Source organism: Monodon monoceros, unplaced genomic scaffold (assembly GCF_005190385.1).
Source record: "Monodon monoceros isolate NGI ecotype Baffin Bay Population unplaced genomic scaffold, NGI_Narwhal_1 Super_Scaffold_19, whole genome shotgun sequence".
Taxonomy (NCBI): domain Eukaryota; kingdom Metazoa; phylum Chordata; class Mammalia; order Artiodactyla; family Monodontidae; genus Monodon; species Monodon monoceros.
This window is the reverse complement of record NW_021703775.1, coordinates 58,071,886-58,099,558: the sequence shown is the minus strand read 5'-3', so window position 1 is coordinate 58,099,558 and position 27,673 is coordinate 58,071,886.

Sequence of the window (27,673 nt, the reverse complement as noted above, 5' to 3'; positions counted from 1 at the left end):
ATACCAGCTTGAAAGCTCTATTTCTGGGTTTCCCTAAGTAGAGTCACTCTTGTAACTGGCATGACCCTGTGGGGACCACAGAACCTACACCTATATCCAAAAGATATTAGTTGCTGTGGAGCAGGGGGCTTCCAATCCAGGCTGGTTTCCATACCCTCCTGACGTGAGTCTCACTGCTTCACATCTGCGTCATCACCTGGGGCTCAGGAGAATAGCTTGTGGATATAGTGTGGATGGTTTTGTGGTCAGCTGCAGGAGAGGAATGCCAGAAGTTTCCTGCTGGCACATTCTGTATCCTGGCCTGTGCTTCCTTCTGAGTCAAATGTGCCCTGTGTGGCATGGCAGTCTTGTGGGTCTGTGCGTTTAGTAGAGCCTTAGAAGGAGACCTCCTGGTGGGCATTGCAGGGGGTATGGTTTGACTTGGAGTGAACCAAGAGTATTTCCCTGTGAAGCTGTCTGCCTGAGTCAGTAGTCTAGTCATATGAGTGAATGCGGTCAAAAGGTACAAATTTCCAGTTATAAAATAAGTAAGTCATGGGGATGTCATATACAGTTTCAGTTTTGCAAGAAGAAAAGAATTCTGGAGATTGGTTGCACAACGTTTTGAATGTACTTAAACCTCCTGAACCGCACACTTGAAAATGTTTAAGATGGTAGATTTTATGTTATGTGTATTTTACCACAATTGAAGAAATATTGACAGCTTCTTCTAAATGTCACACTTAAATCATGTTTTCAGTGGCTGGGCTAATGCTAAATGTTTCCAATTTTTACTATAAGTAGTATAGGAAGATTTTTGTGTCACTTTTCCACTTCTGTCTTCCAGTTGTGGTTAAACAATCATCTATATTTCACTTCTTATCATTTGACCAGTTGACAATTTCAGCCATTGGTCACAAGTTCCCATGTAAGTGCTGACCACACCCCTTACTAACACAAGAACACCGTCTAGGGGTCAATCCCGGAAAGACAGGCTACACCCAGAAGAAGGAGGAAGACCTCTTCCCCAGGCCTTCCACTCCTTGGAAGGACATCTGGAAAGGCAGACAGTTCTAAGTACCATCTTTTTCCTATCATTCTTCCAGTCAGCATAGTTTCCAAGACCTTGTTGCTATGAAAACAAAGATCTCCCAATATTTACAATACTTGAGGTTGAAATAAATAATCTTTTTATGAGATAGAGCACTAATATCTTGCTAATAAAAGCTTCAACTCCTAATCCTTTGTTATTCTCTTAAAAAATATAACATCAACAGTGCAATTAAGGCTAAAAATTCTTGCATAAATTCATGTACCCACTTAGGAATGTAATAGAGCAGTTTGTGAGAGTCACTGAATGATTTCACTTTGGGTAAATCACAGAGAACACTAGAACTTAAACAGCTTTAGAGACCAGCTGGTTTAGAGACCTTCTAGAGACCAGTGGCTCTCAACCATTAGAGGGCCATAGACCTCTTTGACACTCTGATAAAAATTAGAGGGTTTTGATCCTATAAAATGTTATTTTACACAAAACTTTGAATACAATTTTAAAGGGTTCCTGGATGCCCAACCTCCACCCCTAAAGTTCTTCGTACATTGAGAATTCCTGCTCTAGTCCCACCCCATAATTTGGAAATGAGGTTTCTGAGACATACCACAAGTGAAGAAGCCACCTAGCCTAGCTGGATGCTAGAGGGAGATGTGGTCCCACACACAGCAGGATGCTGTGTCAGACTAGCCCTGGCAAAACCCACTCCTGGAGTGCACGTGTTCTCTATGCAGGACCAGGCTGAGTAAGAGAGGCAGCAGCCACCCCGCAGAGCTCCAGCTCCGTTGGGGGAACCCAGTCAGAATCAGCAGCCATGAGAAACAAGCGTTGTCTTATTGGCTGGAGAGGAAGAACACGAGTAGTTGGCAGTCCAGGGGCAGTCAGAGAGCATGGGCATGACCCATGGGCTGAATGGAAATGATGTTGGTGGGCGTTTGGCAGCAGCATGGACTGTGACCCAGGAATACAGAGAAATAATAGTCAGCGTAGCAGATGGGCAACAAGAGGTGTAGACCAAGAGCAGAGGCACTATAGAGCTGCAGGAAGAAGTCTGGATTATTTGTGAGATCCCTCCCCAGGGACTTCTAGAAACCATCACTAAGGGGGACTAAAAGAAGACTGGACTTCCAGTGTGGTGGATAGGAGCATTGCTCTTTGGGTTCTTACTATGGATACAATTGGGATGGTTTGATTTGCCAGGACGCAAAGGGTGTGAAGAATCAATTATGGTATGTTTTTGCTTAAATTCCCCACTGAAACATGGCAGGAGTCAAACTGACACTCCAGGTAAGGCTCTTGCAGCTGCTCCCTGGGGAGCACCCAATTGTCATGGACTTCGTAGCAAATCATTATAAATCTTTCTGAACCTCAGTTTTCTCAACTACAAAACAGAATCAGGGGATCAGGATCTATTGAGCCCTAAGTTTCCTTCCAACGCGAAAAAAAAATCTGATTCTGTGACCAAATCGGAAAGCCAGGGTTGGGCTGTTTCAGCTCAGCAGATTTAATGAGTCATTTCTGAATTGTTGGCCTAGGCACTACCTCTTCAGTCAAATATTCCCTCGAGACATAAATAATTTCTTAGAAAATAAGGAAAGGAAACCTATAAGAGACTATTAAAAAACATTTTCTATAATTAAGAAAGAAAATGAAAGAAACGACAATCAGAATTGGGTTATATTTCAAATTGACTGTTCCAAGAGTGCACACCACTGAAACTGGGTCTCAGCAGAGTAGGCAGGGTGGCCTTTAAGGTTAACTCATCCAGGAGCTGCAGTCCCTCTTCCCCACGATGCACAGGTTTGCCTCGTCTGTGTTCAGTTTCATTCTCAGGCTGGGGGTAATATGGCTATTGTAGCAACATGGCCAAGCTTTACTTTTGCAGGTGACAATGTCCAGGGAGACGGACTCTCCCTTCCTCTGGCTCTCCTAAGGATGGGGTATTTTCCAGAAGCCCCAGCAAACTTCCCCTTGAATCTCATGAAATTGAATTGGTTCATACGCCTATTCCTGAACCTGTTGCTGGCAGGGGTGATGCAATTACATGTAAACAGTTTAGGCCGGGACTTCCGTGGTGGTCCGGTGGTTAAGGCTCTGCACTCCCAATGCAGAGGGCCTGGGTTCGTTCGATCCCTGGTCAAGGCACTAGATCCCACATGCCGCAACTAGAAGCCTGCATGCCACAACTAAAAGATCCTGCATGCCACAACAAAGATCCGGGCACAGCCAAATAAATAAATAAATATTAAAAAAAAAATTTAGGCTAACCCGAAATGTACAAGGACCACGCGGTGACTACCTGGCACCAATCGAGGTAGTCAGGGATGGTGAAGAATGGCTGCTGAGCAGATAACCATTAGTGTCTCCCACATGCTATATTTCAAAAGTCTTACCACATTCTTTTCAGAATCATCTTTTGAAATACAATGGGGGTGTGGGACCGTGTTCCCCATTTTACAGATGGAGTAGTTAAGCTCAAGGTCACACAGTTGGGTTAGAGCTCGGACCAAAGACCTTACTCATCAAAATCCAAGGCTTCTCTATGTACGCTCTGAAAGGTTTAAATATGGGGCTTATCTTTTTACCCAGATAGTCTTTTTCTGGGGATTATTTTAATAAAATAATGAATGAAAAAAATATGAATAAAGAGTTAGAGACAAGAATGTTTATCCTGTGTGTGTGCTTGAAAAAATGGCAACAATCTGAGAGCCCAATAATATGCAGTTAGTTAGATCAATTTTTTTTTTTTTTTTTTGGTACACGGGCCTCTCACTGTTGCGGCCTCTCCCGTTGTGGAGTTCAGGCTCCGGACGCACAGGCTCAGCGGCCATGGCTCACGGGCCCAGCCGCTCCACGGCATGTGGGATCTTCCCGGACCAGGGCACGAACCCGTGTCCCCTGCATCGGCAGGCGGACTCTCAACCACTGCGCCACCAGGGAAGCCCAGTTAGATCAATTTTGGTACATAGATACAATGGAATATCTACATATGGAATATGCAGCTATTACAATTTTATGGTAGAAGAAAAAGCAGTGGCCTGCAAAAATGTTCACAATATACTGTTACATTAAAAAGTCAGGCTATAGGGCTTCCCTGGTGGCGCAGTGGTTGAGAGTCAGCCTGCCGATGCAGGGGACACGGGTTCGTGCCCTGGTCCGGGAAGATCCCACATGCCGTGGAGCGGCTGGGCCCATGAGCCATGGCCGCTGAGCCTGTGCGTCCGGAGCCTGAACTCCACAACAGGAGAGGCCACAACAGTGAGAGGCCCGCGTACAGCAAAAAAATAAAAAATAAAAAAAATGCAGGCTATACAACTGTTGTAAAAGAAAATCAGATGTAGAAAAATGAAGAGATGTAGACACCCACATTTTATCAGTGCTTATCTTTGCATAGTGGAGAACGGATGATTTTCATTTGCACTTAGCTCTATTTGCTAAATTTATTTGGTGAGATTGTACAGCAAAGGATTTCTTTGGTGAGAACATTATAATCAGAAAAAAATGTCTGTTGGTTTTAAAAATATTTTCACTTAATTAAATAATTTTCTTTTCACCAGAACACTGGTTTTCAGACATAGATGCCAGGTATCAGAGGGTTCCACTAGGGCAGTAGAGTCAGGGAGTAATGGCAACAGCCATCACAGTGGCCCCTGCAACAGTCTTCTCAGACCTATCCTCAGTGCTGATGAAATCTTAGGATAAAAAGCATTGCTTGGAAGGATTCTAAAATTTCTGCCCTCAGCTGCCTTCAGAGTGGTCACTGTATCCATGGCCAATAAGTGAAGCACAGTACGTGCTTTGGGGCTCATGGGGAGAACAAAAAGCTACAGATCCTTCTTAAGACAATACTTAGGATAATATTTATTTCTGAAGTTTGAAGTTCCTGGCACGTAGTGCCTAACAAGTATTGGGTAAGTAAAGAGATGTTAGGCCAAGAAAAATGATTGGAAAATATTAAACAGTGAAATTACCAATTTGAATACTCAGCACAATGTCGTCTACAGATTATTTTATGGTAGAGGACAGAATGATTCTTATACACTCTGCTTTTTCTGGAATCATTCCTGGGTTTCCTGACCACCCAAGTCTTGTGGAGCTCTCCCACATTTATCCCTGTTATCACAGAGGAGAAGCACTTTCTCTTCTGTTGACCTTCCAGCCTCTGGTGAGTCTGTCTCCTGCACATATGGAAAGTACCCAGGAAACGGCATGACCAAAAAATTCACATTTTCAGTCTCAAAACAACCCCCTCCCCACAAAAAAAAAACCCAAAGCCTGCTGGATTTTTTTTTTTTTTTACACTTGACTGTGTTTTTTGGAAAAGGTACCCCAAATGAAGTTACATAAGCAATCAAGAGAAGTTCCTTTAGCATTTGTTGTAAAGCTGGTTTGGTGGTGCTGAATTCTCTTAGCTTTTGCTTCTCTGTAAAGGTTTTAATTTCTCCATCTAATCTGAATGAGATGCTTGCTGGGTAAAGTAATCTTGGTTGTAGGTTTTTCCCTTTCATCACTTTAAATATGTCCTGCCACTCCCTTCTGGCTTGCAGAGTTTCTGCTGAAAGATCAGCTGTTAACCTTATGGGGGTTCCCTTGTATGTTATTTGTTGTTTTTCCCTTGCTGCTTTTAATATTTTTTCTTTGTATTTAATTTTTGACAGTTTGATTAATATGTGTCTTGGCCCATTTATCCTTGGATTTATCCTGTATGGGAGACTCTGTGCTTCCTGGACTTGACTGACTAATTTCCTTTCCCATATTAGGGAAGTTTTCAACTGTAATCTCTTCAAATATTTTCTCAGTCCCTTTCTTTTTCTCTTCTTCTTCTGGGACCCCTATAATTTGAGTGTTGGGGTGTTTAATGTTGTCCCGGAGGTCTCTGAGACTGTCCTCAATTCTTTTCGTTCTTTTTTCTTTATTCTGCTCTGTGGTAGTTATTTCCACTATTTTATCTTCCAGGTCACTTATCCGTTCCTCTGCCTCTGTCATTCTGCTATTGATTCCTTCTAGAGAATTTTCAATTTCATTTATTGTGTTGTTCATCATTGTTTATTTGCACTTTAGTTCTTCTAGGTCCTTGTTAAACGTTTCTTGCATTTTCTCTATTCTATTTCCAAGATTTTAGATCATCTTTACTATCATTACTCTGAATTCTTTTTCAGGTAGACTTCCTATTTCCTCTTCATTTGTTTGGTCTGGTGGGGTTTTACCTTGCTCCTTCATCTGCTGTGTGTTTCTCTGTCTTCTCATTTTGCTTAACTTACTGTGTTTGGGGTCTCCTTTTTGCAGGCTGCAGGTTCGTAGTTCCCGTTGTTTTTGGTGTCTGTCCCCAGTGGCTAAGGTTGGTTCAGTGGGTTGTGTAGGCTTCCTGGTGGAGGGGACTGATGCCTGTGTTGTGGTGGATGAGGCTGGATCTTGTCTTTCTGGTGGGCAGGTCCATGTTTGGTGGTATGTTCTGGGGGTGTCTGTGGCCTTATTATGATTTTAGCCAACCTCTCTGCTAATGGGTGGGCTTGTGTTCCTGTCTTGTTAGTTGTTTGGCATAGGGTGTCCAGCACTGTAGCTCGCTGGTCGTTGAGTGGAGCTGGGTCTTAGCGTTGAGATGGAGATCTATGGGAGAGCTTTTGCCGTTTGATATTACATGGAGCCGGGAGGTCTCTGGTGGACCAATGTCCTGAACTCAGCTCTCCCACCTCAGAGGCGCAGGCCTGACACCCGGCAAGAGCACCAAGACCCTGTCAGCCACACGGCTGCTAGTGTTGGAGGGTCTCCTGCAGAGGTAGGGGTTGGCTGTGGCTCACCGCAGGGACAAGGACACTGACAGCAGAAGTTCTGGGAAGTACTCCTTGGTGTGAGCCCTCCCCAAGCCTGCCGGATTTTAAGGACCAAAATTATTCAGGTCAGAAGCTAAAATGAGGTGGCCTACCCCACATTCTTTAAATAGGTGAAGTTTGGAGGCTCCCATGTCCTGAGCAAGTATCATTACAGAAGAGCCCATCCAAGGGTACCCCACTGTCCACTCTGCTTTGAAGACAACAGCCCCCCATAATTAGAAACAGCTTTAGTCACATGCCAGGTGTCCATGCTTCCCTTCCAATTATTTTCAGAAACATCATAAAGAACCATTAGTGACAGTGTGAAATGTTCTTTCGTAAAAAAAGTCTGTCCAACCTTATGAGTTCAGTTTGATATGAAGATTGCAATCTGCTTATTCCTAATGGTCGGGTTTTTTTGTTTGTTTGTTGTTTTTTTTGGGGGGGGGCAGGATAAGGATCTCTTTGACTTGAACTCTTATCACCAGAAATACTACCACATGTTTGGTATAATCACAAAGAACAGACAGTCTTACAAAAATTTTAACCAAATGTCTTCTTATATTACATACACAACTGCATGCATGTATTATATAATATTGTGTGTATTAAATTACATACGCACACTACATTAGTATACCCTGAGCACTTCCTAAGACTAATATGAACAATCAAAAGTTCTGGGAAGTGCAGGATCCATATCATGAAGTAATATTTCTTCTGAACTCTGCCCTGGTCAGGCCACTGGGGAATATAGTGTCAAGTTCTGGAAACCACATTTGGAAAAGGGTATTGACCAATTAGAGAAACTCTGGAGAGCGAGAACAGCACAACCAACATAGTCTTTAGGCTTCTTTAGGGCAGAGTCTGGGTCATGCCCTCCCTTGAACCCACTGTCCCTGACACAGTGTCATATATTGAACATGCTCAAACATATGTGTTGGATGAATGAATGAGTAAATGAAGCCATATTTAATGCATAATTTTTGAAGGAAGTACATATGTTTAACCTGGCAGATAAAAGCTATAAAGACATGACAGCTCATTTCAAATACTTGAAGGTTATCTTAGAGAAGAGGGCAGAGATTTATTCTCTCTTGTTCTTTGGACCAGAACTAGGGCTACTTAGTGAAAACTACAGGAAGGCAGCTTTGACCCAGCATCATTGTTGACTTGTATAGCTACCTTGAAGAACTACAGGATGCTTGGGTAATTCCCAGCACTTGATTTTAATTTGAGCATTGTAGGGACATAGAAAACTTGGGCTTGTGGCCAACTTAATAACTTGATCATGAAATCTTTATTGTGCGTGGTGCCAGATGATGCTGAGGGCAGGGTGGGTAGGTTAAAAATTAAGGACTTCTTCCCTTTAGAAGCTTATGGTCTATTCAGGAATTCAGACAAGTAAGCAGGTCATCACAGTACCACAAGGTGAGAAAGGCTACCGTAGGGGAAGAAGGTTAGGCACCTACAGCAGTGGGTCCCCAGGGACCCCAGGAGGCTTAGATCAAGTGATAGTGAGGGGATGGGGGTGTGATTCGGCATGCATAAAAAGTCCGAGGTGGAGACTTCCTTGGTGGTGCAGTGGTTAAGAATCCGCCTGCCAATGCAGGGGACGTAGGTTCGATCCCTGGTCTGGGAAGATCCCACATGCCACAGAGCAACTAAGTCCGTGAGCCACAACTACTGAGGCTGCACCCCAGAACTACTGAAGCCCATGTGCCTAGATCCCATGCTCCGCAATAAGAGAAGACACCGCAATGAGAAGCCCGCACACTGCAATGAAGAGTAGCCCCTGCTCTCTGCAACTAGAGAAAAGCCCGCACACAGCAACGAAGACCCAACACAGCCAAAAACATAAATAAAATTTAGAAAAAAAAAGAAAAAATAGTCCGAGGCATAGGAGAATGACCGTGGGAGATTCCTCCACCACCTGAACACTGCGTCTTTATTTTATCTTATATTTTATTTTATTTTACTTTTTTGGGGGTGGGAGGACAGAGAAAGGTTTATTGCAGGACCAAGCAAGGAGAACGCGTGGCTTGTGCTCAAAAACTCAAACTCTCCGATGGTTTTCAACCCTGTGTCTTTAAACCAGCCACACTTCCCACTTGTAGTTCTCCTCACTCTTGGCCTGGGACATTTCGTCCTATTTTAGCCTTGGTGACTGAGTTTTGCTTTTCAGGTTCTGATTTTCATTGTTAGGGCTTAATTTGAGGTTCAGTGCCTATATCATTCCTCCTCCTGGCTCATCTCTGAGGGAGTCAGGCCTTTAGTAGACGCAGAGCTCTCCAAATGGAGGGTGATCTTAGGGTATCTGGTTGTCTCTGTCAACATGAACACAGGGGCCAGACACCATGTGCCTGAATCAACAGCCAAGCCTCTGTGATGCTACACACAGCCTGACCAGAATGACACTCCAAAAGCAGCAGCATAAAAGAAATGTTCTGGAAGTAGATAGTAGAGATGGTTACCCAGCCTTATGAATACACTAAAAACCAATGACATGTACACCTTAAAATGGTGAATTCTATGCTGTGTGACTTGTATCTCAATAATAATTTTTTTAAAGCAACAAGAAATGGCTGCTGGGGGAGGCTGAGCTTAAACATCTCTGGTTAAACTTCCTGCTTTCCTCGTATTTACGGGAAGGGGAAGGATTTGTCTTTAGACAGAATATCTTTGCCATCTTTAGACATTCCCAGCAATTGACAGCCCTGTGAAGGCATGAAAAAAATGTGATTAGTGCTGACTCCATACACAGTCTATTAATTAATACCTAAATAATTCCATGTTGCCAGTTTCGTGATTTATAATGTTAAGCAGTCTTCCATATTTATCATCACAGGCAGCACTGAGTGGGGAAGACCTGAAGCTTGGTACCAGTTTTGCCATTAACCAAAACGTCTGTGACCTCAAGGGCAAAGGGGATTTGGGGGGGGGGTGTCACAGAACCTCTGGGTCTCTGTTTTCTCAACTCTAACATAGGGGGGTTAGATTCAATAGGGCTAATTTGTCTCCATGATTCTGTGAATTTCTAACTTTCAAAATCTCCAAAACAGCCCCGAAAAGTAAGTAGACAGCGATTACTGTCCCTATTTCACCCACAAAGAAACTAAAGACCAGGGAATTTAAAGGACTGCTTAGTGTTTGAACCAGGACCAGAAGTGAGTTCGCCTGAGTTCTAGTCCAGTATTCTTTCTAATGTGAAAGAAATGTGGACACTCCGTGCCAGGAATTTACCATTTAAGTTTATTCAGCTGATAAGGTTTAAGGCAAGATTGTAGGTTCTTGCAAAAGGTAAGCATGGGAGGCAGGAACATCGGAAAGGGCCGGTGGGTCAGAGCTGGGCCATGGCCACCGTGGAGGAGGTAAGTCAGGAGAGGTTGTTTGCTGAGGAGCAAACAGGAGCATAAGGAAAGTAGGAGTTGCCAGGAAACCCTGAGTTTTCCAACTTGGCAATCAGTACACAACTGAGTTTTTATAGGAAATTGCCCAGTTCTTTGGAAATTTCATGTGGTATAAATATGACCTTGAAATTATATATATTAGCTTAGCAAAAGGCAGAAACGTTTTGGAACCCCTGGATTTGAGAGATCTGTTTGTGTTATTGTTATGATGACTTTCAGCAGGACTGGATAACATGAAGTTATATTGCTAAAAACAATTTAATTTTCTGATCTTTGAGACTTCTTAATAACAAGTAAACCTCAAGTAGAGTGAAGGTGGAGGGGAAAAAGCAATTTTTCCTGAATCAAAAAAAGCAAAAAAATTAGGTCTTGGCACTGCATCTACCTAACTGGCTGTGTGTCCTTAGACAATTCACTTAACCTCTCAGATCTTCAATTTCCTCACTACAAATAAGGAGTTAGAGGAGATCATCTTTAAAGTCCAGCTTAGCTCTAAAATACCATGACCAGATATCATATACTTCACCACATTCTTCTCCCTGAATCTTGGGTATTTCTGTCTCTTCCAGAAATGGAACCTTCCATGTCACCCTCATTTCTCTTTGCCCTAGAACAGAAAGCCCAGCCACAGTCTGGTACCACCTCCAAGAGCTACCTATAGCAGGTGACACCTAGTGACTCTACCATGACTGTCTACACTGCTAGGGAAGGTTACCATGGATGGACATATTATGCCTGACCTTGGCAAGAAAGGCAATGTAGTATAGCGGTTAAGAGCATAGGCTCCAGAGACAGAGAGACCTGGGTGGAATCCTGTATCTGCCATATACCAATGACTCTGGGCAAGCAAATTCACCATGCCTGGTACCCAGTGAGCACTCAATAAAGGTTAGCCATGTTGGCCTCTATTCTGGGGTACCAGTACGGCCTTATAAAACCATCATGAGATGGTTAATGTCTAAGAAGAAATGCCATCCTTCTTTTCTCCAACACCTCTGGCAAAATTGTTACCCAAAGGTAACAGCCCACCCAGCCAGTCTCGGAAAAGAGGAAAGTGATTTCCAAGAGGAAGAACATGTGACTCAACATTATTTAAATGAATTGCTCAAATTCTTACGAAGGAGTAGAATGAGAGAAGAGGCAAAGAAAGAGAGGGGATGGGGGAGAATTTAAGGAATAAGAGAAGAAACAGTAGGTAGTGAATGAGAAGGTTATTCCTATTTTGTGATAAAAGGCATTTTTAAGCAAAATTTGATCATTTTATCAAGAAGAAGGAATGTAATTTAGCTAACTTATATTTCCACATAAAGAAATGTGCATGTGCATTTTCTGTGTGTAGAGTATGTCTAAAATTTAGGCGTTGCATGTTTTTAAATATATAGATATATTTGGACACACACATTCCATCTGATATAATCTTTCTTCATCTCTTCCACGTGTCATTGATTTTCTTACCAACTTCAGATTCAGAGCAGATACTGTACCTGGTAGTTTGCCACCAGCTGCCAGTGGCCTCGTGTGAACCTGTTAACCACTGTGGGATGGCAGAGCAACTCTGAATCTAAGGCTAGTCTATGCAGGCCTGCAGCTGCTGCATTCTGATGCATTAAAGCCACAGCAAGTTGCAAAAACAAGAGCTCTGGATCCAGATGCCCTGGGTTCAGATTTTGACTCCATCATTTCCTAGATGTGTGACCTATGGCAATTCCCTCTCAAAGGCTTAGTTTCTACATCTGTAAAATGGGGAATGCACTTGCTTCAAAGGGTGGAGGATTGAATGAGCTAGTGCATGGAAAAAACTTAGCCCAATATACACCGGCAGGCAATGGTCAATACATATTTAATTCTTATGTTCTTTCTCTGGGAACCGTGGGATGTAGGATCTTATGATTGGTCCCAAGTTCAAGGATATGGGCTAATGTAAATACAATCTTGAGTGTGGAGGAGATGGGTTTTAGAGGATCTGCACCATGGCCCCTGCCCCATATCAACTTAGTACCTATTTTCCAGTGTAACACACTGAATCTCAGAAGGCAAGGAAGATAATTTTTGGTTACAATCAGAAGCATGACAGAAACATCAAAATTATTTTCATTGAGCCATGTAAATTACAAAAACATAGGTAATAGTTCTTTTTATTTGGCCTCAGTTAAAAAAAATAAATTTCCTGCAAGAAAAAATAAATAAAAGCAAAGAAAAACATTGAATGCCAGGACTTCCCCGGTGGTGCAGTGGTTAAGGATCCACCTGCCAATGCAGGGGACACGGGTTCGAGCCCTGGTCTAGAAGGATCCCACATGCCACGGAGCAACTAAGCCTATGTGCCACAACTACTAAGCCTGAGCTCTAGAGCCCACGAGCCACAACTACGGAGCCCGTGTGCCACAACTACTGAAGCCCACGTGCCACAACTACTGAAGCCCGTGCACCTAGAACCCATGCTCCACAACAAGAGAAGCCACCGCAATGAGAAGCCTGCACACAGGAACAAAGAGTAGCCCCTGCTCACCGCAACTAGAGAAAGCCTGCGTGCAGCAACAAAGACCCAATACAGCCAAAAATAAAAAGAAATAAATAACATAAAATTTATTTAAAAAGAAAACATTGAACACCATCTCTGGAAGAACCACTAATTCCGTATTCTTTTCAAAATTTTCTTATTGTGGTAAAATACACATAACCTAAAATTTACCATCTTAACCATGTTTTGTGTGTACAGTTCAGTGGTATTAAATACATTCATATTGTTGCGCAACCATCACCACCATCCAACTTCAGAACTCTTTTCACCTCACAAAACTGAAACTTTGTACCCATTAAACAATAACTCCACTCCCAGCCCCGGGACAACCACCTATCTGCTTTCTCTTGGATTTTGACTACTCTAAGGAACTAAGTGGAATCAAACAGTGTTTCTGCTTTTTTTAAAAAATTTATTTATTTTATTTATTTATTTTTGGCTGCATTGGGTCTTTTTCTCTAGTTGCGGTGAGCAGGGGCTACTCTTTGTTGTGGTGCGCAGGCTTCTCATTGTGGTGGCTTCTCTTGTTGTGGAGCACAGGCTGTAGGTGCACGGGCTTCAGTAGTTGTGGCATGCGGTTTCAGTAGTTGTGGCGTGAGGGTTCAGTAGTTGTGGCTTGTGGGCTCTAAAGCTCAAGCTCAGTAGTTGTGGCACACAGGCTTAGCTGCTTCACGTCATGTGGGATCTTCCCAGACCAGAGATCGAACCCGTGTCCCCTGCATTGGCAGGCGGATTCTTAACCACTGCGCCACCAGGGAAGCTCTCTGTTTTTCTTTTAAATAGATCTTTATTGGAGTATAATTGTTTCACAATACTGTGTTAGTTTCTGTTGTACAACAAAGTGGATCAGCTGTCTGCACACGTATATCCCCATATCCCCTCTATCCTGAGCCTCCCTCCCACCCTCCCTATCCCACGTCTCTAGGTCATTGCAAAGCACCGAGCTGATCTCCCTGTGCTATGCGGCTGCTTCCCACTAGCTAACTGTTTTACATTAGGTAGTGTATATATGTCGATTCTACTCTCACTTCGCCCCAGCTTCCCCCTCCCCCCACCCCGTGTCTTCAAGTCCATTCTCTATGGCTACAACTTTATTCCTGTCCTGCCCCTAGGCTCATCAGTACCATTTTTTTCTTTTTAGATCCATATATATGGGTTCACATATGATATTTGTTTTTCTGTTTCTGACTTACTTCACTCTGTATGACAGATTCTAGGTCCATCCACCTCACTACAAATAACTCAATTTCGTTTCTTTTTATGGCTGAGTAATATTCCGTTGTATATATGTGCCTCATCTTCTTTATCCATTCACCTGTCCACGGACACTTAGGTTGCTTCCATGTCCTGGCTATTGTAAATAGAGCTGCAATGAACATTGTGGTACATGACTCTTTTTGAATTATGGTTTTCTCAGGGTATATGCCCAGTAGTGGGATTGCTGGGTCGTATGGTAGTTCTATTTTTAGTTTTTTAAGAAACCTCCATACTATTCTCCATAGTGGTTTCTGTTTTTGTGATTGGTTTATTTCACTTAGCATAATGTCCTTAAGGTTCATCCATATTGTAGCATGTATCAGGATTTCCTTCCTTTTTTAAGGCTGAATAGTATCCCATTGTATTTATATACCACATTTTGCTTATTCATTCATTCATCAATGGACATTTGGGTTGCCTCTAAGCTGTCGTGAATCATGCTGCCATGAACATGTATGTACAAATATCTATTGAAGACCCTGCTTTCGATTCTTTTGAGTATATACACAGAAAGAGAATTGCTGGAATAATTTTATAATTCTATTTTTAATTTTTTGAGGAACCATCATACTGTTTTCTAAAGTGGCCAATCCAGTTGGTTTTTATCCTGCCCAACCCCATTAGGTTTTTCACAACATGCCTATAAAAAGTAGAGTCACCATATATACAGCAAGCAGTGTGCTAAGTGCTTTTTGAGCCCTGTCTCATATAATTATCTCAATAGCCCTACGAGTAGGTATATTAGCGTTGTGCCCATTTTACAGATGAGGAGATGGTCCAGGTCAGAGAGGGCCATTGGAATTCACACCCAATCAGCCTTGCTCCAGGACCAGTGTTCTCATCACTGCAGGTGCCGCCTCTGATCTGGGTTGTCAAATCTCAGGGACCCAGCACCCCTGGTTTGGGTAGAAGGAAAAGGCGGTGTGCTGAGAGAAAAACCTAATGCATACCTAGGGCTGAAGTTGGAACAGGGTCTGTGTGCAGAGCCAGGGGTGAAGCCAAAGCTGTAAAGGGACCATGACAAAAACCAAAGTCGGGCAGTTTTGTCTTTAAAATTGCTAGGAGGAGTAGGGTGTAAATGCAAATCTCATTTCTCTCACCTTCCCACCCCGTAGACGCGTTTAGTAGCTTCGATAGCTTTAGAGCTACCAGAGACGTATCTGAAATAACAGTGCACTGTTTAGATTTGAGTCCTCTTTTTTTTTTTTTTTGCGGTACGCGGGCCTCTCACCGTTGTGGCCTCTCCCGTTGTGGAGCACAGGCTCTGGACGCACAGGCTCAGCGGCCGTGGCTCACGGGCCCAGCCGCTCCGCGGCATGTGGGATCTTCCCGGACCGGGGCACGAACCCGTGTCCCCTGCATCGGCAGGCGGACTCTCAACCACTGCGCCACCAGGGAAGCCCTTGAGTCCTCTTAAGCAGCTTGATACTGCATGGAGTCAAGTGTTCTCTGGCCCAAATCATTTCCCCCCAGATATAGCAATACGTCGAGTCTTCTCATTATGTGAGGTTCCCGTATGGCTTTTCCACCTCCTCTCTAAGATTCAAAGTGCTTTTATATAGAGGCCCTAGTGATCTAACCAATTCACCCAAAAGGTATGCAGTGGACAGCTATTACTATTTTCAAATTATGGACTGAGAAATTGAGATACACAGAAAGAAACAAAGCCACTCTGCAATTTGGAAAGCCTTCTGTGATGCTACAAAAATGTTTCAGTGGACTCTTGACCACATAGATCATTATTTTTATTGCCCTCTCCCTAGATGAGATGCAGCTTAGTTTGAGAGTTGTTTATAGTTTGGCAAGCTATTAAGTAAAAGAACCTAATTTCAATTCTCCATTCTGGTGGGTGATAAGAATAAAGGGAATTTAGTTTAGGGGAAGAGGAAATGATAAGAACAGGGAGGAAGGCTTTTATTTAGAAGCCTTTTGGATAATCCATGGATTTAATTTATCCAACCATGGGCTGGGGGTCAGATAGAGTGGGTTGAATTCCTAAGCCACAACTATGAGCACACGGTCAGTGTCGGTTCCCACATCTCCCTTGCCGCAGGAGCCCATGACTGAGATAACAACAGTTCGGTGAGTTGATGTACCACTGGGGTATCACCAAGGAGAGGGCCCAGAAGCAGAGGAGACATAAACAGCTTATTTCTTTTATCCTTCTCACTGTTTCTTGCTCCGTCTCTGTTGTTGTCATCCATTTTTCATTCCATCCCATTTCCTCTTTTTTCCCTTTCATTTCCTCATTTGGGGGCAGTGAGAGGTCACAGTCTTGCTGCCAACAGTTGCGACACCCTCAGTAGTCATGGCGGCCACGAAGCCAGGGTTGGACCCCGTCTAGCGACCTTGAGGGAGCGTCCAGTCTTCAGCAGGAGGGAGTCTGTAACAGCACAGGGGGTCTGCAGCTTTCATGTAGACCCTTCACTTTGAATTTTGTTGCTGATGTCTTTTGTCAAAGGCCATTTAAAATTTGAGGATGCGTAGTCTCACCTGTTAGTCTTTTCTTTATGGTGTCCTGGTTTTGTCTTATGTAGGAAGACCTGCCCAATGCTAAGATTATATATTTAAACAGATACATCATATTTCTCTCAACAGAAATTCAGGCAAGCCAACACATTGGAAATAGGGCTGTCTCATAAAATTTGGAACGTGTGGATATTATGCATGTACTGGGAGTCTAAAAATTTATTCTCCCCAGAAAAGTGCCCAGAGTTATCTTTCCTCCTGGTTCCTTCTCTCACTTCCTCTCCCCCCCTCCGCCACCCCTCACCTACACCCTAGCCATTTCATCTTAGGATGGGGGGAGCATTCAGTTGCTAGAACCAGAAACCCATTCAGACTAACTTAAGGAGATGGAGATTGCTTGTACATTTATAAGGGAATATTATGAAACCCAATGTTGAGAATTACTCTTGGGGCCCTGAAGAGTCCCAGGCAGCTACGCTTCCTCTTCCCTTTCTCTCAGTTTTCTTTGTCTCTGAGCATCATCTCCTCCCTGTAATCCAGTGTCCTTCATTTGCACATGAATTAAGACTACTACGTGCCTCACAGGGTCCTGCCACAGAATCATATGGGTCCAGCGCCCACAGAAAACTAACAGCCTCAGGCTCAGTGTCCCAACTCCAAGCGCTATATGAAAAGATCTGATTGACTCCAAGTGGGTCAGATGCCCACTCCTGGTTCAATTACTGATGGCCGGGAGCATCGGCCACGTAGTTGCCCCTCAGAGACAGTGGGCAAGGTTAGGCTCTTGAAGAAGGGAATGTGGCAGGGAGGAAATGACTGGTGTACCTAGTCCAGTTACCATCCCCATGTTGCTCTGAGACGTCTGTTCCCCTTCACGTTTGCCCTTAATTTTCTCTAAGTGGATTTGCGTTTTGCCCATAGCAGGATTTATATCAGATCCAGGACCCTTTGGGGATGGACTGTGGTCCTGTTCATTAGGGGAAGTTCTGATCTACAATTGCATTCTTGTGGATGTTAGGGAAAGGGGAAAAAATCCCTGGGCTGCGGATGGAGCAGGATAAGTAATTCCAGCAGCCCTGGCCACAGGGCAACGGTTTAGTGTGGCCACTCCCCACCACACAGGCCACCACTGAGGGTGAGCGGAGGAAGGCATGGAAAGGCTGTTGTTGTCCGTGTCCGGTTTTTCTTCCTACTGCACATTACTCTTGTCGTGTGGCTGGTGGAGTGTGGTGGTGGCAATACACAGAAAAAGTTGAATCCAGGAATTGTTTCTGGAGTTCTCTTCAGAGAGTCAATATAGTCTAAAGAAGCTGACTCTTTAGAAAAGAAATCTTTTTCATTTCTGCCAGCAGACTTAGGATTTGGGGGTACCTAGAAAGAGAGGATATGGAGGGGCCTTGACTGGTTACACAGCCTCTGTGATGCTCTATTTCCTTATTTGTAAACGAGGAAACAATTTGCCTGGTGATGGAGGATCTTTTGAGGTCCCACTAAACTCCAAAATAATGTCATTATATTATAGTAGAGTGATTTATAACGTACAAATAATTTAATCAGCATACCACTTTTTAGCACACCAAAAAAATATTCATTGCTAAAATGCTCAGTGGACAAAAAATCATGACGGCTACATGTTGAGACCAAATCAATATTAAAATGTTGTTAAAATATCTCTCTTCTTCACTTCGCCTGTCTTTAACCAGCCACCTTCGTCCAGAATAGTCCCCCAGAGTATAAAATGTCGCCTCAGCATGAGAGAAATGCGTCCGCTGATTCTCCGTATGGAGGCTGTTATAGAACCACCACAAAGGCACAGAGCTGGGTTTGAAAACATCTTCCCATGCAAGTTTTAAGCATTGACCCAGACTGCTGTTGCTGACACGGGAATAAGCACTGATGGCTTTTGAGAAATCAGTCATCCTCTTCTAACACATGATTCTTTTGGAAAAGTATGACACAACAAATGGCAATTACTCGCAACGATTTGGATTTAGATTTTTGCCTCAAGGTTCGGGCATGGTAAATATGCAGGAGCTTAACAACGTTTAAGGTTATTTGACGTCTCCTGAGCCACTGTAGATGGAAAGGATTTGCAGTGTTGACCGAAGGAACAGGCCTGTTTCAGGGAAGTTCTGAATCACACTTGCCCAAATGTGATCATAGCTGTATGTACCTCAGAGGGACTGGCAATCCATCACTTAGCAGTATTGGTAACTAGATTCATTTTACATGACACACAAACGTGAATCCCTTGTTCTTTTTACTTTTTTGTGTGTGTGGTCCCCAAATAGTTAAGATTCCCTACTGTGAGGACTGTCTATTCCAGCTCCAGGGAATGACTGGGTGGGCAAGATGGAGACACTTGCCCCAAACATTAAAGGCTACGACACCCCACTTGGACCACCCTGGTATTCTCATCGGAATCAACTGGATAAAAGGGACTCCCTCTCCTACCTTTACTAGGGACATTGACCAAGAGCAAGGATAACTCCTTGCCTCCAGAAGAATTGGTCTTATTCTGACTCCGGGCCAGCAAAGGGCTTCTGGAAAGGGCCAGATACTACATATTTTTGCCTTTGTGGACTTTTCCGTCTTTGTTACTCAACTGTGCCATTTACAAACAGTCATTAGACAATATATTTATATGAGTGGACGTGGTCAGAGTTCACCTGCAACCCACAGGACGTAGTTTGCTGGCCCCTGCAAGAGTCAAGCCCTTTATGAACTAGAGAGTTCTATGCTAGAAAATTGGTCCAGATAGTAAGGGAAGGCTAGCTCCATACAGCTGATATCGAGTGCCTCCTAAATGACTTGTGTCACTCTTGGTCCCCAGGAAGGTCTTGGACACAAGCTACATATTGGCCCAAGAATAAAAGGGCTTTGGAGTGACGGTCAGAAGGTGGGTGCCTAGCCCTCCAGAGCCCTCACCCTCCAGACTGGCACAACAGATCACAGTCTCCTAAGTTCTCTGGCTTGAAGCATGGGAGCCACAGGTACCCTGCCAGGCTGGGCCCGGCTCTTGGGTGGGGCTGAAGTAGCAGTGAGTGGTGGGTATGCCCTGTGGATGCTAACTTGGGTCTAGTACAAGGAAGGAGTGCTAGGTGGCACTCAATCAGCAACTTTCAAATGTTGTGTCTCTTTTTTTTTTTTTTTAAACATCTTTATTGGGGTATAATTGCTTTACAGTGGTGTGTTAGTTTCTGCTTTATAACAAAGTGAATCAGTTATGCATATACATATGTTCCCATATCTCTTCCCTCTTGCGTCTCCCTCCCTCATCTTGTGTCTCTTAACTGTGTCACCAGATGTGTATTAGCGTCCTCTCTTAAAAAGAAACAATATGAGCCTCTCCCTGACACAGGAAGACGGAAGTTTTCAGACGCGTGATCTTGGCATTATGGCACACTAACAGCTGTCCTTTTGGTATCTCTCCTTCAACCTTCCTGACCCTGGCCCTGCCCCGACATAACCTGTGCTCCCCTGACCACTTATCTCCAGGAGACCTATGGCCTGTCCACTTGGCTCTGCCCAGGACCCACACCCAGGCTGCCCCCATCCTTCCTCTGAGGGCTGAGGGAGCACCCCCTCTTTGGGACCTCTCTTCCAGGGGCTCACATTCCCACTCAGTTCAGAAAAGCAACAAAAGCCAGTATATAGGCCAGCTTGGCAGATATCCATTTAAAGAATGTCCTTGAAGCTTCCATGTTTCAAAACATTTTCAGCAAGTTTTCATTGAATTGTTTTAACTATTGCTGCAGGGAAGGCCCTGAAACTAAGGCTGGGGTTACAAAGGAACTCAGACAGAGGCCTCCTTTAATGTGTTTCCTTTTCCAAACAGGTTGAAGAAACAGAGTCCCGGCAGGTAGTATGGGAACATGCCTAGAGATGCAAAAAAACACAGCAAACCTCTAGAGTATCAGAGCAGAGATGAGAGAGGGTGGAAATTACCCTCTACGTTCATTTTTTAAAGCTCATTATTTACTTTTAAAGTACTGTTTGTGCAGAACCCAAGGACAGGAACGTACTGACCCATCCTTCCTCTGGCCGGCTGCCCTCCTGCTGATGGTAAATGTAAACGCCCGGAGTACTGGTAAACCGCCTGGTGGAAGCACGAATTGGAAAAGACAAAAAATAAGCTTCCTTGAGACCATGAGTGCTCCAGGATCCTGCATATGTAAGATGCGTTAGTTCGTTAGTAAGTTCCCAGACACTGCAGATGCTGGGCGTGGGCGGGCGCCACTGACGCAGAAGGTGATGTGCGCAGACGCTCTGGTAATCTCTGGGGACCTGTCTGGTCTGTGGCACATACGTTGGGGCCTCCATCAGGGATAGGCAGAGGCCAGGGCAGGACATAGTGGCCTGGGTTCAGGGGAACGAGACAAAACTCCACAGGGGTTTTGGAGTTCATTCAGCAGAACATTGCATGCAGAGCAGTGCGTGTCTGCACTAAGAGTCCTCTCCAGCTAAGGGCCTGGAGTCCCCAAGAAGTGGAGTGATGTCAGCAGAGAGCGGCCAAGAATGCCATTCTTCCTACAAAATTTGACAGGTTGTCCTAGGCTGAGGCTCTCAAGATTTCAGGCAGAGAGGCTCAAAGAAATGCAGTTCACTATAGCATGAGTCAGGTGCCTTGTCCCAGGACAAGCGTAGCATGAGACTTCCCTGAGGTCCTTTTAATGGTGCAATTGTCAAACCTCTTTTGAAGACCTGCCTTTTAATGCCTTCCCCTGCTCCCTTCTCTTGGTTTTCAAGGGAACAGGGGTTTATACCTGCACTTCTTTTAAACTGCAGCTTTGGCTCTAACGGGATGCTAATAGTCTCTTAGTATAATGTCAGCGACAAGCTAGAAGAACCCAGAGATTACAGGGAGGGGGAAATGGTTCCAAGAATATGCCCTTAACTCTGCCATAGATCTGACACCCCAGAAACATTTGGAAGGCAGAATGGAGCTGGATTCCGTAACTCAGGCGGTGTTGTCTTCCTACCAGAGGTCCAACGCTCTTTCCCACCTCCACTCCCCAAGTTGTGGCAGAAGAACCCCTTTCAAATTGCCCCCACCCTAAATTGATTGTATCTGATTAACCACAGTGCGATGTTGCAGCAGGGGGGCAGTCAGAGGCCCAGGATGTCCTTTGCTGTCTCTCATTGGCTGCAGATGTTGGAGCCTGGAGTTGCCAACAGAGATTTCAGAGAGCTCCACCTCTGTCCTTCCTGATTCTCCAGTGAGGGCTCTTATTTGATGGGCGTTTGGGGAAGTGGGAGGCAAGAGAGCTTTAGCTCTTTGGGGAATCTTGATTTCCTCAGCGTAGATTGACTAAACTTTTCCAGAAAGTTAGATACAGGCAAATTTACAATCTCACTCTATGTGTGAATATTTGTGGAGTTGAGTAGCTCAAAAATGGCCACTATTCTGGGCCTTAGGCTGATGAAGGAAAATGGTGTATCACCACAGAGTAGCAAAGATACGCTGTGTTGGTGTCAAACACACTTAAAGCTTGGTTCCTCCGCTTATGTTGAAGTAACCTTGTGCTAATTGTTAACTGCACTGTGGCTCAATTTGCTCATCTATAAAAATCGTGCCTCCTTCTGAATTGCCATGAGGACTTACTATAAAGTAACCAGCGGGCAGCCAGACATAGTAAGTGACCGATGAAGAGTAGCTGCTATCAGAATTAGTATTGTTAAAATGACTATACTACCCAAGGCAATCTGCGGATTCAATGCAATCCTTATCAAAATACCAGTGGCATTTTTCATACAAGTAGAACAAATAATTCTAAAATTTGTATGGAAACACGAGAGACCCTGAAAAGCCAAAACAATCTTGAGAAAGAACAGAGCTGGAGGTTTCACACTTCTGGATTTCAAACTATACTACAAAGACAGTAATCAAAACAGTATAGTAGGGCTTCCCTGGTGGCGCAGTGGTTGGGAGTCCGCCTGCCGATGCAGGAGACACGGGTTCGTGCCCCGGTCTGGGAAGATCCCACATGCCGTGGAACGGCTGGGCCCGTGAGCCGTGGCCGCTGAGCCTGCGCGTCCGGAGCCTGTGCTCCACAATGGGAGAGGCCACAACAGTGAGAGGCCCGTGCACCGCAAAAAAAAAAAAAAAAAATGGGACTACATCAAACTAAAAAGCTTTTGCATAGTGAAGGAAACTATCATCAAAACAAAGAAAAGCCACCTAGTGAACGGAAAAGACATTTGCAAATGATATATCCAATAAGGGGTTAATATCCAAAATATATAAAGAATTCATACGACTCAACATAAAAAAAAATGGAAAGAGGGCCTGAGTACACATTTTTCCAAAGAAGACATACAGATGGCCAACAGGCACATGAAACGATGCTAAATATCACTAATCATCAGGAAAATGCAAATCAAAACCACAACGAGATAACAGTGTAAAACCTGTCAGGATGGCTATTATCACAAAGACAACAAATAACAAATGTTGGCGAAGATGTGAAGAAAAGGGAACACTTGTGCACTGCGTGTGGGAATGTAAATTGGTGCAGCCACTATAGAAAACAGTATGGAGGCTCCTCAAAAAATTAAAAATAAAACTACCATACAATTCATTGATTTCACTCCTGGGTATTAATCCAAAGAAAATGAAAACGCTAATTCAAAAAGATATCTGCACCCCTATGTTCATTGCAGCATTATTTACAATAGCCAAGCTATGGAAGCACCCTGAGTGCCTATCAATAGACAAGTGGATAGAGAATATATATATCACTCATCCATAAAAAGAATGAAATCTTGCCACTTTCCACAACATGGATGGACCTAGAGGATATCATGCTAAGTGAAATACGTCAGACAGAGAAAGACAAATACTGTATGATTTTACTTACATGTGGAATCTAAAAACTAAAACAAATGCCCAAACATAAAAAAAAAAAAATAGATACAGAGTCATAGGTGGTTGCCAGAGGGGAGAGAGGTGTGGGGAGGAGAGAACTAGGTGAGGGAGATTAAGAGTTACAAACTCACAGTTACAAAATAAATGAGTCACAGCTATGAAACGTACAGCATGGGGAATATAGTCAATAATTGTGTAATATCTTTGTATGGTGACAGATGGTAACTAGACTCATCGTGGTGATCATTTTGAAATGTATAGAAATATCCAATCACTGTTGTGCACCAGGAACTAACATAGTGTTGTAGGTCAATATACTTCAAAAACAAACAAACAATTACTCAGCCATAAATAGAAATGAAACTGAGCTATTTGTAGTGAGATGGAGGGACCTAGAGTCTGTCATACAGAGTGAAGTAAATCAGAAAGAGAAAAACGAATACCGTATGCTAACACATATATATGGAATCTAAGAAAAAAAAATGGTTCTGATGAACCTAGAGGCAGGACAGGAATAAAGACACAGACGTAGAGAATGGACTTGAGGACATGGGGAGGGGGAAGGGTAAGCTGGGACAAAGTGAGAGAGTAGCAGCTGCATAGCACAGGGAGATCAGCTCGGTGCTTTGTGACCACCTAGAGGGGTGGGTTAGTGAGGGTGGGAGGGAGACGCAAGAGGGAGGGGATATGGGGATATATGTATACGTATAGCTGATTCACTTTGTTATACAGCAGAAACTAACACAACATTGTAAAGCAATTATGCTCCAATAAAGATGTTAAAAAACAAACAAACTCGTAGAAAAAGAGACCAGATTTGTAGTTACCAGAGGCAGGGTGTGGGGGGGGATAATTGGATGAAGGTAGTCAACAGGTACAAACTTCCAGTTATAGAATAAATAAGTACTAGGGATATAATGTACAGCATGGTAAATATAATTAATGCTGCTGTATGTTACATATGAAAGTTGTTAAAAGAGTAAAACCTAAAATTTTTCCTATTTCTTTAATTTTGTACCTATATGAGATGTTGGATGTTCACTAAACTTTCTGTGATAATCATTTCATGATATATGTAAGGCAGATCATTATGCTGTACACAAACTTACACAGTGCTACATGTCAATTATATCTCAATAAAGCTGGAAGAAAAAAAGCTTTCTTCTCTCGGCCTCTGTGACTCAATCATCTCTGGGGTTTTCTCCTACTCCTCTGGCACCCTGTCCATCTTCTTTAACACTCATTATCCTCTCCCTGACCCTTAAATGTTAGAAAGCTTCATGGCTTAATCCTATTCCGTGTCTTTTATCACATTACATTTTCTCCCTAGGCAATCTCATCTACACTCTCTCTTCAATCAGCATCTATACACTGTTGATTTAAAACCATGCAAATTTAGTTGAGATCTCTTCTCTGAGCTCCAGAGTAATTACTACCTCTTTCAATGGCAAACTCAATATGTCCAGAATGAAGCTCGTATAAATTTGACTGATACCACCATCAATTCAATTATGCATATTTGAAATATAGGCACCTCAACACCTCTCTGCTCCCCACCTCCTATATACACCTCATCTCCAAATTTTGTTGATATTATCCTCCCACTTCCCTCCATTGCCATTCCTTCCACTACCCCCAGCTTTTAGCTCCCATCTCCTCTTACCTGCATTACTGAAATAGCTCAAAACTCATCTGTGCACATCTAGTCTGTCCCTGCAAGAGTCCATTCACACCATGGCCAGGATGATATTTTTGAAATGTGAATCTGCAAATCTAATCATGCAGATTTAATTCTCTCCCTCTCATTCTCTCTCTCTGTCTCTCTCTCTTTCACACACACACACACACACACACACACACACACACACACAGCTTAAAAGAAGGCTGTAAACAAAAATTATCAACATGGACTGGCCCTCTCTTGACTTATCTTACCATGCTTTCCTTGCTCTCTGCTTTTCTGTCATCCTGGTCCTGTCTCAGCCCTTTAGCTTTCATCCTGCTTCTGGTCTTTGCCTGTGCTCTTCCATCTGTATGAGATGCTCTTTTCTCTCCTCATTATCTGGTTAACTCCTTCTCTTCCTCCAGATCTGAAATCAATTGTCCTTTTCTGGAGGAAACCTTCCCTGAACCCCTTGACCAAGTAAGTGTCACTCTGCTATGTTCACACTGGCACAATGTATCTCTCACTTGTAATGCTTATAGCAGTTGTAATTTTACAATAGTTTCCATGGTTATTTAATTCATGTATGATACCTCTGCCAAGCTTTAAGCTCCATGAAATAAAAAATTGTGTCTGGTTTTGCTCACTCTTACATCTCTAGCATCAAGCATAGTGTAGGTGTTTAATAAATATTTATTAAAGTGGATAAATGAATAAAAATTACTCTTCCGTGCTTCTCTTTTCTCATCATGCTTAGGTCTATCTCTGCCTGTTTAACAAATTATCTAAGCAGAGGAGGACGCTGAAGGGAATGGTAAGGCAGCAAGAAAATCATGTCCCACAGAAACAAAGTAAATTGCTTCATTGCAATTAGGCTTCTAAGAAGAATTCTTTGCTTCTTCCTTGAAGATGAAACTGAAATATTAAAATTGATATTTTGGTCCCAGGAAGATAAACTGTAAGCCATCATCGAAAATGTCTATTGTTGGAAGTTCCCTGGTGGTCCAGTGGTTAGGACTGAGCACTTTCACTGCTGTGGCCTCAGATTCAATCCCTGGTCAGGGAACTAAGATCCCACAAGCCCTGTGGCAGGGCCAAAAAAAAATGTCTATTGTTGAGACTGGTGACTCACTTTGACCTTCCTACCTCTAAGCCATGAGAGGCCATCAAAACAGCTCTATCATCCAAGGAATCACAAGCCCCGGTCTTCACCTGTTCTTTACTGTCTTACTTAAAGCATGAGAAGTTTCCGTTTCAAGGCATTCCTCCCTATATTGTCAAGCCTCTGGCTGGGCTGGGCTGTAGTTGTCTTGGTGGAACAGGGTCAGTGTTTCTAAGAGCAGGATATGGTTTGGGATTATACTGAAGAGGGTAATCCTGGGGAAGTAAAGGTGATTATTAAGCCAAGTATGGAACCAAAACTGGTGGCCAGGAATGAGTTGATGTCAATGATTACTACAGAGATGGTGGTAGCTTCTAAAGGTGGGAATCCAGTACATGGTCCAGGTATAAAAACTAAGGGAGAGGGTCTTCCCTGGTGGCACAGTGGTTAAGAATCCACCTGCCAGTGCAGGGGACACGGGTTCCAGCCCTGGTCCGGGAAGATCCCATGAGCCACGGAGCACCTAAAGCCCGTGCGCCACAACTACTGAGCCTGTGCTCTAGAGCCCGCGAGCCACAACTACTGAAGCCCATGTGCCTAGAGCCCGTGCTCTGCAACAAGAGAAGTCACCGCAATGAGAACCCGCGCACCTCAACGGAGAGTAGCCCCAGCTCACCGCAAGTAGAGAAAGCCCACGCTCAGCAACGAATACCCAACACAGCCAAAAATAAATGAATAAAATAAAAAAACTAAAAAAAACTAAAGGTGAGGGAAGATGCAAGGGATGATCCAGAATTAGATGGAGTCGACCTGGTGGATGTTAAAGAGCAGAAAGGTATCATGGGGCAAGTAAGGCCAAGATGTGCTAGTCTGGAACACAAGACTAAGTTGGCTTTGTTGACTATTAAACTAGATAGATTTGAGGTGTTTTAATCAATGCTTGCTCCTCATGTGATGTTCTCTCCCTGATTCTTATGTGATTTTTGTCATCTTAGACACATTTAAGTAGAAAGACAAATAGAAGTAAGTTCTTAGACAGCTTATTAGTAAAGAAGCAAAGAATTGGAAGAAATTGATCTTTCCTTTCACAAAGACCTCATTCCTCACAAAAATGGAACTCTCAGTCAAGGATTTGGTCCTTTAAAAAAAAAAACAGAAAAGAAAGCATGAACTCTATCCCTTTTTTGACTAAATACTGCCAACTGATGCTGTTTGGAACTAGAAACTTCCTCTCTTTCCACATGTTAAATGCATATTTTTTTTAAATGCAATTTGGCCCCTTGGTTCCCCTGTTCTCAGTAGAGAAACAAAATGGTCAGTAATTCATTTCAACATTCAAGTTTAGCTGAAAAGCTCTTGGTGATTCAAGCCCACAGATGTAAGGTGAAAGGTTCCAGAGAGCAAGTGGAAGCCATGAGTTTACCAAAAGTCTGTGACTTTCTTCAAAGCTTGCAGGATCCCAAGGCTTAGCCTTTTTGAGGAAGAATAACCAGTGGACAGCTGCGAGGTTTTGAGCCCCTAGAAGATGAGGCCCACCACGAGA